This window comes from Lissotriton helveticus, chromosome 2_1 (genome assembly GCF_964261635.1).
Source record: "Lissotriton helveticus chromosome 2_1, aLisHel1.1, whole genome shotgun sequence".
NCBI lineage: Eukaryota > Metazoa > Chordata > Amphibia > Caudata > Salamandridae > Lissotriton > Lissotriton helveticus.
Genome location: NC_136059.1, coordinates 1,943,798,798 through 1,943,811,845, shown reverse-complemented (window position 1 = coordinate 1,943,811,845; position 13,048 = coordinate 1,943,798,798). Strand labels below are relative to the sequence as shown.

The 13,048-nt window shown below is 41.5% G+C and overlaps 1 protein-coding gene across 2 annotated transcripts in view; it reads right to left on the bottom strand.

The window, feature by feature from the left end:
• The window catches only part of ANAPC10 (anaphase promoting complex subunit 10), a 210,212-nt gene that overhangs the window by 123,801 nt on the left and 73,363 nt on the right, over positions 1-13,048 (bottom strand). The window lies entirely within an intron of this gene.

Here is a 13,048-nt window from a genome sequence, read left to right as displayed (position 1 = left end):
GACATGCCAACACGCGCTTAACTCAGAATCCTCTTGTATGATATTCACTAGAATGAAGTGTTACTTACCTAGCATGTGTGAAATATGCATGAAAAATGTAAAGTTTGTCATTTTTATATTTTTCCTTAAAAAATATATTTTATATTTATAGGATGACAAGAATTTTAATTCCAAAAACCGGAACATTTCACAAAAATAGAAGGACTACAATTTTTTTTTAACAGAGCACGCAATGACGGTGCTCCTCAGCAGAGAATTACAGTAAGAACATAAATAAAAAGCAAGTTTTAAAGCCAGTAGCATGCCTGTTAATGAAATTGACTTCCTAGAACAGTAGCTAACTATCCCTGCTTTGGTAAACATAAAAAGGCACCTCCTACCGTTTTCAGTTGACCCTCTCTAAAAACTGGGACATGAGCTAAATTTTCCAAAATCTGCCGGGACAGTCCCGGCAGATTTCAGGAAATCTGGGACGCCTGGTAACTAGACCTACACACACCCACCTACACACACCCACACTCTCACACATATATTCCCTGTACACATCTTGAAGATGGAATGATCGCTGCTCTTCAACACACTTTTAGAAAAAACCTACCTCTGGTCCAAATGGTTCAAAGTTAGATATCTGCTTTCAGGAAGGTGTGTAGCAACTAGCAAGTGCAATCTAACAAGTTTGTAAATTCTTCCAAAAGTCACGACTTTGTAGGGATTAAAGAGGATAATGGTAATATATGCATGCACACATAACTACTCCATTCATGTGCACTTATGCTTTCTGCCAGCCAAAATCTTTGTGAATCAGAATACTCAAAAAATAAACTAGAATGATGTATTATGTTCCACTGGGGGCAAATAACCTAGCTTTCCAAGTGTCTTCCAAATTTGTATTCCATACAAATGTTTTAAAACACTAAAACGTGTTGCACTTTCTAGAACACGTCCAGATGGACAGGAAAGCCTCATTATGTAGCTTAGAGACTCTGGTTGCGATTCCTGAGTTTTTGGGCAGGTTTCGGTTTCATGTGGAGGTCACTGGCACTTCACACTTAGTTTTCTCTTTGAAAAATGTAATCAGTTGCAGATTGCAGTAGCCTGCCATAAAAATAAACAGATGATCTGGTGTGAGCATTGGTACTTAGCACGAAGCAGGTTGAAATTAACCATATTGATGTGTAGGAAAGTGCCTCTTGTTTGAACGGTTGCCCCAAGACATACTTCTGGACTCCTGAGTCGAGAGCCTCCCGTTCCCGGGTTCCTGAAAGAAAGCACATCCTGGGCAGTGGAGTCCAGCCTCCTTCCTCAGGATGGGCAGGGTCCACGAAGGGGAAGCTTCAATGGCTTGTCGCCTTTGTGAGCTGCCACATTCATTTGTCGGTCCCAGCAACTCTCCCCCACTTTGGGCGGGAGAATAGGTAGGATAACTAAGATAGGAGTAAAGGTGTCAGGGCTCGAAAAATCCGAAAAATTGTACTAGTCCTGCAGGTCTAGTACCTTGGATAATCCCCTCGACCCAACTGCAACCTACTTGACCTCCGTCTCTGAAAACGGAGCAAAAGTGACAAGTTAACAAGATTTAAAGGCATCTTTATTACTCATTCCCTTTGTGAGCAATATAAATGCCTTTAAATCTTGTTATCTTGTCACTTTTGCTCTGTTTTCAAAGACAGAGGGCAAAAGTTAATTTGTCTTCCTACTCGCCAGAAAGGGCGAGTAGGACCTAAAAATAGCTCGTCCTCATCTATTCTCCCTCGCAAATGCGAGCGGATTTGTCGAGCCCTGCGTGTGTCCATCTTTGCCCACCCCACCCCTCAGGTGGGGCGTGCGAGGCAAAAAACAACCTGGGATACGGCAATCCTGACCTGGGATCTGGTGATCCCTGAACTGCCTCGAGTCTCCCGACGACACCAACAGCCCCTTTCTGGAGGATCCACCAACCCGAGCCGGTAAGAAGAATCTGATGCCCAGACACCCCTGCACCCTACGCCCCGCGGCCTTGGGTGGGCCAACCGATGGTGTCCAGGCATCCAGCAACATCCCAACCTACCTCTCCAACCAGTGGTCGCCTCCAGAAGATCTTCGTGCCCGAGCCTGCAGTGTCTGCTCAAACCAGAGAGACCTGATTGAAAGTAACAGGGCACCCAACACCAAAACAGCACCCTGCAACCGTCCGCCCTAGTGCCGCTGTGGGTGTAACTTGGGTGCTAACTTGAACCCCCCTTTGCCCTGAGCTTAAGTCCAGGAGCTTTGTTCCCTCAAACATGTGGCCTGCTCATGAGCAGACACCAACAGGAGGCCCCCTACCCCCATTGGATAACATTGGGCCTCAGCACTCTGCACCTGGCCGCCCTAGTGTTGCTGAGGGTGCTTTGAGAGTGCATCCTTGATCCTGGGGGAACCCTTGCTCTAATCACAGAAACTCACCCTTCAAGACCGTTTACTTACCTGCAAAACGATAACCCTATTTTCCTCAATAGGATTGCATTGACTGCATTCCTCTGAAAAACTTCTAAGTTGTATGGGAACCTAAGAAATTGTGTTTTGAGAAAAACTGTTTAATTTACCTTTTATCTAGGAAATTTCCTAGTGTGATATCTAGGCATATCACACTGAGTAAGAATAGTAATCTGAAAAGCAACCTAAACAGTAATCATACAGTACCTTCAAAGTAACTGAAAAGTAATCTCAACTGTTTTTAAACAATTGAGCTACCTGTATACAAAACAAGTACATACAACTGCATTCAACTGTATTGTTTTTGCAAAGTATTATTTCACTTACCTGCATCAGGCCTGGTTTGGTTCTAGAAGTAAAATGCAACTCAATAATATTTTCATACAAAACAAATTGGTCAGAGTTCAGTCTTTAAGTGTGTGAAATAATTTCTTGCCTGAGTGTGTACAATAAATGCTTAAAACTACCCTCTGATAAAGCCATGCTGCTCGCCCACACTACCACAAATAGAGAGTCAGCTATTATATACTTTAGCCTCTGCCTACCCATGGGGATCCACTAGACTCTGTGCACACTATACCTTACTTTGGTATAGTATATACAGAGCCAGTTTCCTATATGATGCTAATCATTTATTGCCTGCTTACTTTACCTTAGCTACTTGTCGGAACATCTTTAAAAAGTAAAATCATTTGGCAGGTGGAGACAGACCTAGCTCCGATTAGCCACTGGCAAACAGGTTGTGCATTTGGTATCAGCTGTAACATGGCCCATGCAACATGGATACAGAAAAGTGATCTCAGAATACAAGGGAAGGTTAGGTAGCTGCCTTAGAAATTTACGGAGGGTATAGGGCCTAGGAAACGCCAGTGTACTTTGATGCCATCATGAAAGTTAGTTCTTCAATGAGAGATCAAGAAGAGATAGAAAGAATTATACAGTGGGCACCTTGCTTGGTTATAAAAGGTCCAAAAGAGGGGACAAAAGCACTGGAGCGAGTGAGATTGTTCTCAATCGGTAAATGTAAAGGCGCAAAGCCCTCTGGAAGCTAAAATTGTTAGGCGTTTGCTGAAAAGTTTATGAGACTACAAAAACAAAAAGACAACAGACACTCAATTGAGGGAAAAATCAGTAATTCGAAATGGACACCTAAAGACAACTCTGGAAAAGAAATTGCGAAGTTCATGGATTTCTGCTGGACCATTTCCACATGAGGAACTGAGCTTTTAAAATTATACATATTGAAACTGGAACTTTCCGAACATTGCACAAACAACATTAATATCCCCAATTTAGGCAAGGAATTGCTAGATATTACAACTGCTCTGTCGTGGTTTTCCATCAGAAAATGGTTGCAATTTACAGATTATTCTGTGAGATTGGCAAAAATGCACAGATGTAGCATCTATCTGGAACACAACCTCACAGTAAATCCTGTCCCACGCCCCTATATTCAGAAAGAACAGGAGGATAGATTTCTGGGCAGCCTTTTAGGTTGAAATATTTTGGATAACAGACAAAAGATAAATTTCTTCCTTCTCGAACTGAGGTCCTCATTAAGATGGCGGGCAGTCTGCCACCTACAGGCTGTCAGTGGCGGCCCGCCCGACATCGAGGCCATCATTCCGACCGCAACAATACCGGCGGTTGGTGCACAGTGTTCAGGGTGGGGGGACCTTCCACAGGATCCACGTTTCCGTCGGGCCAGCGGTTGGATCCTATCCCCAAAATGGAGCTGATGCCTGTGCAGGCACTGCCGTAGGGATTAGGCAATACCTTTCTGACTGCCTTTTCATGGCCGCTCCACCGTCACAGCCATGAAAAGGCAGACAGAAATGGACTTTGGGGGCCCCCCAAGCATGGTCTCGTCCCCTGAAGTCCACTGCTAAGTGGCCTGGGGGCACATGGAGTGCCCCCCACACGTCCATACACCGTGTTTCAGGCACCATATGCTGCCTGGCACACGGTGCATGGATGTGCACAAAGTGCCGTTTATCTACTTCAGCTTGTGCTGCAGCCCCTTTACTGGGCCACAGCACAAGCTGCAGTGGAAAAGCATTTTACGACACCCTGCATGGCGGTCTTATCCTAATCGGGCAGGTGGAACCGCCAACTCAAGGTCGCAGTGGAGAACAATTAAAACAGATAAATCAATCAAGATTGATTTATCTGTTTTCATTGTTCTCCACTGGGACATTTTCTTGTTGTACCACTATTCACCTAGGCCCAGTGGTTATTGGGTTGCCCCATTGCTACATAACTCGACTCAAGGTTGGACGGTCACCTGCCCAATACGATAGTGGTCCGACTAACTGTCATTGTAATAAGGGCCAGAGTTTGGAAAATAAAATCACTGGTCACATAATGACTGAGACCATCCTCGGGAGTTAGGTACACATTTAAAACAGGTAAGACTTTTTTGTGTTCAACATTAATGAGCTTGCCTCTTATCAGGGCACCGTCCTTTAGAGATATTCTGCGAGAGGTTTTGGATTTCTGAATACTAGTTTAGTGCAAATGGGATGCAAACCTGTATATTAACATATAAATAATATATTCACAAATCAGGATGAAGAATTAGCAGATAAAAAAAGGAAGTTATGAAAAAGGAAGTGCACTATTTTAACACGCAAATTACCAGACTGGTAAAGTTAACCCACATGCCAACTTGAAAAATACTTTTAGTTTTTAGAGGTGTACTGCAAGGTTTTCACAATAACGCAGATGACAACAACATGGAACTGGAAATCGCCGCAGTTTTGTTAAGTGTCCAATAAGGTCTTTCATTGTTTCAAACTAAATGGTACAGGGGCATTTCAATTAAAATATGAGATAACACCACATTTAATTCTCTTGTCTTCAACCATAGCAGACCCCCTCAATGATCGCGCAAGTATGGAATGGACACATCTCTCACACTAGGGTTGCTTAAAATGAATACCCAGGCCTCTCCAAAAGTACAGCAGTGTGCTCTGCGCAGTCCAGGCTCCAAATGGATTCATGGCATGTGCTATATGTGTGTAGGCCACAGACAGGGGAACAGGGGTCAACAAACAACCAGGGAGGCAACGCTGTATAGCTAGGAAAAAGGGTAAATTCCAAATATTAACAACAAATAGGTTCCTTCGGATTAATTTGTATCCCAATAATAGTTTACAGGGGCCTGGTTACACACTAGGGAATCCCATCATGTGAATTAATCAAAAAGCAAAAGCAATTCAAACATACAGACATATATTTAAGGCAAGAAAAAAACTCAAAACGCGAAACCACATTTATTAATAAGTGCTCCCGGTGAAGGCACTGTGCAAGTGACACAGTGACAAAGTGATAGTTGCACATAGTACAAATGGAATGGTCACAGGTATAATTCTTTTAAACTCTGACATTCATCAAAGTTCAGGAGTATGTTATAAACATATTTCCTTTGTGATCAAGCAAACAACCATTGACGTTTCAATAGTGAATCAATAAAGAAATGAGACAGCGTAAATTGAAAATAAAATCTTCTGCTCAAATACTCAAGTTTTATAAATCTAATCAGTGCCAACCCAGACTTTTCCACTGGGATATTGACACTATTAAACAAGAGTAACGGGATCTTTGTTACCCAAGACGCTACAGAGAATCACTATAGTAATGGATGGTTTTCTGTGCCCCAAAAATATTTTTCCATTCGTTTTTTCACTTGCTTTGATAGTTTATTAACAATAGCGTATGTTAATACTTAAAAGCAACAAACACATGGTTGTAAATTTATCAATTGCTCAAAAGGCAATTGAACAGAAATGCCGTTTAACTTTACAAAGAACTCCCCCACTGTTCAATTTTTATGTGAGAATTTCCATTAAATCAAAAACAGAAATACGTGCTCAATTTAAATTATGAAAAGAGTGAATGGATTTAATTAAACACATAAGTTAAATATTACAGGGACTTGCCTGAAACTGAAGAAAGCTTAGCAATGTCGAAAGTTAATTAGTATCACCTTGAAAAAAAGGTGTCTTATGCCTCATTTAAAAATATTTTAGGATTTGTGCTAGAAAACTACACAACCGAATCTGCAGAGTTCCTTGATTCCGGACAACATGAATGGCAGAACCGCAAAGGGAGTCAGCTAAGCAGGACCATGGAAATGGAAGAATTAGCTACACAAATGCACATAACAGAACACTAGTATAACCGGCTTTAAAATGCATTGTAGTTTTCATTTAAGATTTTAAAACCAATATATGTAAATTGATGGCCGTCATAGTGCATTGGCATTCAAGCTCACAATTACTATTTCTGTAAGTCATTTTATCTCACAGTTCCATAAAAGTACACATATTTAACTTAATAAGCGACTTCATTATAATCTTCGATAAAGAAATTGACTTAATCTGTAAAGTGGCAGAAATGACATTTCAACCAAATTACATCCATCTCGCGTACAAACGTGAGAGTTGCACACTACTCTAAATAGTTTAAAAACTGAAGTGTCTTTAAAACAGTTTGAAGTTCAAGGAAGGATCATCACGCGACTGTGACAAGTTGCTAATTATGCCGTTGCCATCTACACACAGCTGTAATGAGATCTAGCATGTAGTAAAATACTCACACACAGTTATCTCTGGGTTTAAACCCCACAATATTAAATAGCATAGAAGAAGTCATACCAAAATGTGGCCTCCAGCAAATTGTTGTCTACTAAGCCCAAACCCTTTCTCCCAAAAAAATAAAATAAACTAACACCGCAAGACGTTTTACCTAACAAAACATCACTATCATTTATTATTGCAAAATTAAAGAAACGCCACAGCCTGCAGGTGAGACACAGCCAATAACCCTAGAGAGAAACAGTTATTGCCTGTGAGCCCTAAAATATTGACAATTGCTTACTTTATTCAGATTCAATACTAAAACCAGCTGGTTTGACGCATGTGGCGCTCGAAAGATAAACGAAAATGTATATGAACGGGATACTAATCCAACCAAGTAGTGATGAAAAGACAACTATAAACTATATTGGTGTAACCTATTGTCACATTTAATAAAAACAAAGCATACTTGTGACCCAATGTTGTGTAAAAACAATCCTAAAACTAGAAGAACAAGCAGGTCATACTGAGAGCGCTAGCTCTTTTGGCCACGCCAAAATAAAGGGCGACAAAGGATGCCCCGTGGACATTGTGTGACAGCGGGTCTGAGAGGGCTCCTGATGGTCATGGAGCACATCTTTGGCTCCAGTGGGATAATCAGGAAATAAGGCTTAACTTCAATCAACATTCGTGTACTGAACCCCAATAAAAGCAAAAGTGGGGCTGGCAGGTTGTTTCAAGAATGAGACATAACGCAGCGCAGTTAAACAATGGCCATTGGCACTTTTTACAAGGTTCCATGATACCACTGCCCAGAATGTACACAGCATTGAAAAAACAGTCTTTATTTTCTTATCACTAGCTTTAAAACCAGGGGCAATTCCAGGGCCACTCATTTACTCAAGTCTACACCCACAATTATCTTCAGCAGACTCACAACACTCATAAAATACCAAGCGTGAACTTTTAGTTCATCGCCTGTTAAATATGTATTGACACGTCATAAGCGTGCATCTGTGTGAACCTGAACTAACGCAAAACACTATCTGGGCAAAAAGGCAGCACTTATGTGCTACTGACTACAGGGGGCGCCAGCCCATCTCATAACTCCTTGTAGATCCACTGGGGAAGAACAAAACAGGCTAGAGCAAGTGCAGTGCTCGGATTACAGATATGATGGGTACCTCTGCACCCAGCTCCCACAAAGTATGTTTCAAACAGTTTGTAAAGGAAGGATACACAAAAAAATTCTGCACAAAAAATAGCAGTTCTTTTAGGATTAAGGGTCCCACGTAGTCATTCATTCACATTAGTGGGGAACGTTCTGCGAAGGTTTGACGTGCAGTCTCATATTCTTGGAATGCAAACCAAGCATTTCAACTTCAATATACTAGGCTTGCACATACAAATATGAAGAATAGAATAGACCGATTGTTACCAGTAGGAGCTGTGGGGAATGGTCACAATTAACTTCATAATTAATAATCACCTTTTATTAAGTACATGTAGAAGCACTTACTGGACAGATCGCGGTCATGTCACAAAACGGTATCCAATCCCATGGACCATGCATGGTGCTCCCAGTATACAGTGCTTGCTTGAAGAGAGCAACATGACAAACAAGCTACCTTGTAGCTACTAAAGGAAGATAATATGCCTCAAAGTGTTCTACAGAAGACAGAGGCATCATGGACCCTGAGGGACAAACAGCTAGCCTGAGACTTGAAAACAAGGACCATTACGTGGAATTGTATAAAATATCTACTTCTAGGGGACTAGATGCATAAGAATGAACTTGTCCTGTAAAGAAAATCCACTTGTCCCATCTGATGCCATGCAATGAGGCGACACATTTATCAGACTTATGATAATATCCTCTCTGATTATGCTAGGGCTCGCATAAGGTCAGGGTTGAGATTCTAGCAAAGCTCCGATAATTCACTTTACCCAAAAGACCCAGTTATTTTAAATCTTTAAATAATCACATGCTCTGCTTTTGCATAGGCTCTGTTTACGATTTGGTTGAGTTTAGTCTAGATTTCTTATCACAGTAGGGCTCTGAACATGTTAGTGTTATGTTACAGTCCTGATTACGGTACAGTTCAGGATACCCCACTGTTCTCTTTCCTACTTTAGTTTCTGAGGAAATATCTGTGAATTGCTTTGGCAGATTTACTTTTAAGCGTTTGCATACCAAGTGCTATATCAATGAGTGGATATTTTTACTTTCAACTCCTGAATGTCTTGTCAAAGTGTTATGGGCTATCAACACAATTAAGCGTGTCTTACACTTGCAAATATTGGTTTTTCACACATAGACGGATTTACTAGCATGAAGATTTCCTTGTGAGCAAAACTACTCATAGGGGCTGGAAGTAGATGGGAAGTGGTTGTGACAAGGCTGGAGTGTCCTCTAAGTTTGTACAAACTCACAAACCTACAGGGCACTTACATGTTTAAGGGTATTCACCAACTCCTCTCCAATCCTTTCCCACCTAGGCCAGGAATTTACTTCTGACAAGGCCAGGAGTAAAACGTTATCAAGTATTAAAAGGAAATGCCTCCATGGGGGGAATGGGGTGTGCTAATTCCTCCATAGAAAAAATAAATACAAATTTGAACAAGAAAATTTGCATATGGTCAGCAGATTTTTGAAGAAGCAAATATACGCATGTTTTGCTCATGCGAAAATGGCGTCAAACAGATATTTACTAGGAGTATGTTTTGAAACGTGTAACTTTGGTTTGCCTCCTCTGTAAACTCATGCACATTTTTAAAAGTCTAAGTTTTACACATCCCATATTGATTTACACACATTTACAAATATTATTATTTTAATATTGTCATGCATCAAAGATTGTATTTAAAGTGGTCACAACAGTTTAGCAAATCTGTCTGCCACCTTTGTCCTCCCCAAATTACAAATATGTTTTTAGGATACAGTTTGCTTTAAAGATAAAATCACCAATCTTGCTTCCATTCTACTGCACGCATTTCCAAAAAATAAAGGAGCATTCTGGGAGCGTTATAATGTACACATTTGTATATTGGGACCACTGTTATTAAAAGCAGTGCAATAAAAAATGATGCCTCATATTTCTATTACATGCCATGTGTGAAGTGAATATATTTTGGACATTTCAGGGAAGGACCCAAAAGCCTTATTCTCAGGCCCAAAACAGCTTCCAAAAGGGTGCATTTGAAGCAGAGATGTATGGCAAATGACCAGGAGAGGAAACCCACAAACCTCTTAAGTGCCACCTTCCAAGATTTCCAGTGTTGGAATGGAAATGTCCCTTAAATGGTAAACATGTGTATTCTCCTGCCCAAGTTCTCAACTTTAGGCGAATCAGACTTATTTATGAGACTATCCAGGAGGAGGGGGCAGTGTTTTCCCAGCAAGGGGAACTCGAGAGAAAGAGGATGACCCGAGAGTGTGTTGCCAGACCAGTGCTGTGAAAAGTTCCACGGCCTCAGCGCAGTTAATGAAGCTGTACCAAGTTCCACCAGAAACTTGTCAACTGGAGACAGCTGCGGGTTTGACCGCCTGGTACTGCCACCGCCAACGAGAAGCAAAGGACTGTGCCACTGCTGGGCGGGTAGCTGGATCAGCCCTGGGGCACCCCTGCCAAAGAATGCTTGAAAAGCAAGGTCACCTCAATCTCGGTAAAATCTACACGGAATATAAAGTCCTAACAGGCAAACTATTGCTGGAAGTGGCTCATAGACCACACTGAACCATAGGCACTAAAGGAAATAAGGTGGAAAAATAATAAAAAATACCGTTTTCATTGGATGGTCCTAATTTCATGGATAATGCTTCAAAAATGTGACTACAGACATCGAGCAAAATTGTAAAATATGAAGTGGTCATCAACATAAATTCAATATAAACATGCCATAATATTACACTTCTATAATGTAACAATGTATTTTTATTCTCTCTGAACAGGGGACACTGCACATAAGCCTAGGACATTTGGTCGTAAACCGATGTTCAGATACATCTAAGACTCTGGTACTCGGATGAGCAGGGTAAGATATTATTCTATAAGTTGCAGTTTAGGCAACCAATGACTTCCACCAAGAAGCCATGTTCAAGTCCCTATAGCCAAGCGTGCTTCTCAATTAAAAGATCAATCGGAAACATATCCAAATTCACAATCCAGTAGCCAAATATCAGCCTGATAGTCCATTTGAGGATCTACATTTAAGATAATAGGCAAACATCCTCCAAGCTGAACGCAGGGCTCTGGGCTTACTCTCAAATCTTCACCCCAAATCCAGAGTCATTTCACATATCTGAGGAGGAGCAGACCTTATCCTGCTTCAAGCCCGGCATTTTGAAGGGAACCAATGTAAATGTCCATGTTATGCAGAAATCCACTTGGCATTAGCCTATTTCTATTGGCAGAACGGGAACCTACCGCACAGAGATATTATGTGATTTTCTCAGGATCACACAATGTGGTCAAGCGGAGAAGTAACTACAGCCTGTTTCATCAGAAGAGAGCTCTTGCTGAAGGATCAGGAACCCTTGGGGCAGAGTAGCAACTGCGAGTGTGTGCTCCCTTTTAGGAATACGGGGCCGCAGTGCTGTACATTAGTTATATTTGTGGGTGGAAACAAAAGATTTGCTTGGGTGACTGTGGGGCAAAACTCTGCCCGCATCTCGGCAGTTGCCCGCATTGCCCATTGGTCCAGCTCATGCTGCATTAACAATGAGAAGAAAACACTTGGGTCACTGCACAACTCACCGCAGCCCAAATGAATGCAAATGTATTGATGTATTTGCAAATAAGCACTGCACTGCACTGCCCATCGGGTGCTTTTCTGGGAACTAAAAGTCAATATTGTTAGGGTTAGCCGACTTTTCACTTTCAGGAAAAACTGTTTCTATTATTTATTTTGAATCTGACATCACACTAGCTCTCTATTTGACTCAACCTGACTTTCTCTTTCTTTTCTGATGTTCGCTTGCATACTATTTCTTTCCTTGTTGGCCCAGTGGAGCGCAGGTGGGCCGGCTCCTAATCCATACATTAATACACGAATATCAAAGACAAGTATAGCAAGAAATAACTGAAAAATCAAGCGTTTCTTCCAGAAATGTTTGCATAAAATGCAGACTTTTAACGTATGAAGATTTAGAATTGATGAGGTAATTATGCAACATGCACATGGAATTTCTATAGCCCCCCCTGCACCCCGTCCCCATGCGAGCACAGCTTTTGATCTCAGTATGAACTGGTCCTGTGACTGGAGTGCAATCGCTGACTTACATTAGTGTGGTATTTTGCTATACCCAGCAATAAGTAGCATAAGCAGACAAAGCCTTTGTTTAGTGTCCCTCACAATAGGCTAGTCTCCAGCCTAGAGCACACACAACAGAGGCACAAAGAGCTGTGAGGATTCGGCACTTAAAGTGTGGTCAAGAAAGACAAAACACTTGGCATCACCTATAGAGCCACGTCAACCTACACAACAGGTTCTTTTGAGTCAACCTGCGAAATAGAATCTTCAGTTCCTCTCCTCACCCTTACACTTTGCTAACAAAGTCTTCGCTGAATTGGTAAAAGGAGTCATGTCGTCATCCTCTTCACACCAATGTCTGCATCTCCACCCGCCAGCCACTAGAATATACTTCCACTGTCTTGGAAGGTGTTCTCGCTCTCCATCTTCTACATTATTTGCTCATGTATTTTCTCACATTGCTATGATCTTGAGACTATTTCCTTTGAGTACAGCCTCAAGCTCGATATGTCTTGAAATATACATCTAGTCATTACTTTTTTCGCTTCCAGTCCTTGAGCTGATCAACTGACCTGGCTGGAGTGGTTGTCTAGCAGGAGCCAAGCATAGGACAGACATCTCTGCTAGCCTAATTCTAGTGCCTATCAAAAATATCTAATATAGCACCATCTTCGCATGTTGATACTGTTGTTCTACAGTTCTCAAACTGCATTCTAACACAAAAATGTCCTCTTTATTTCTATAATCCGACAGGAAAAACT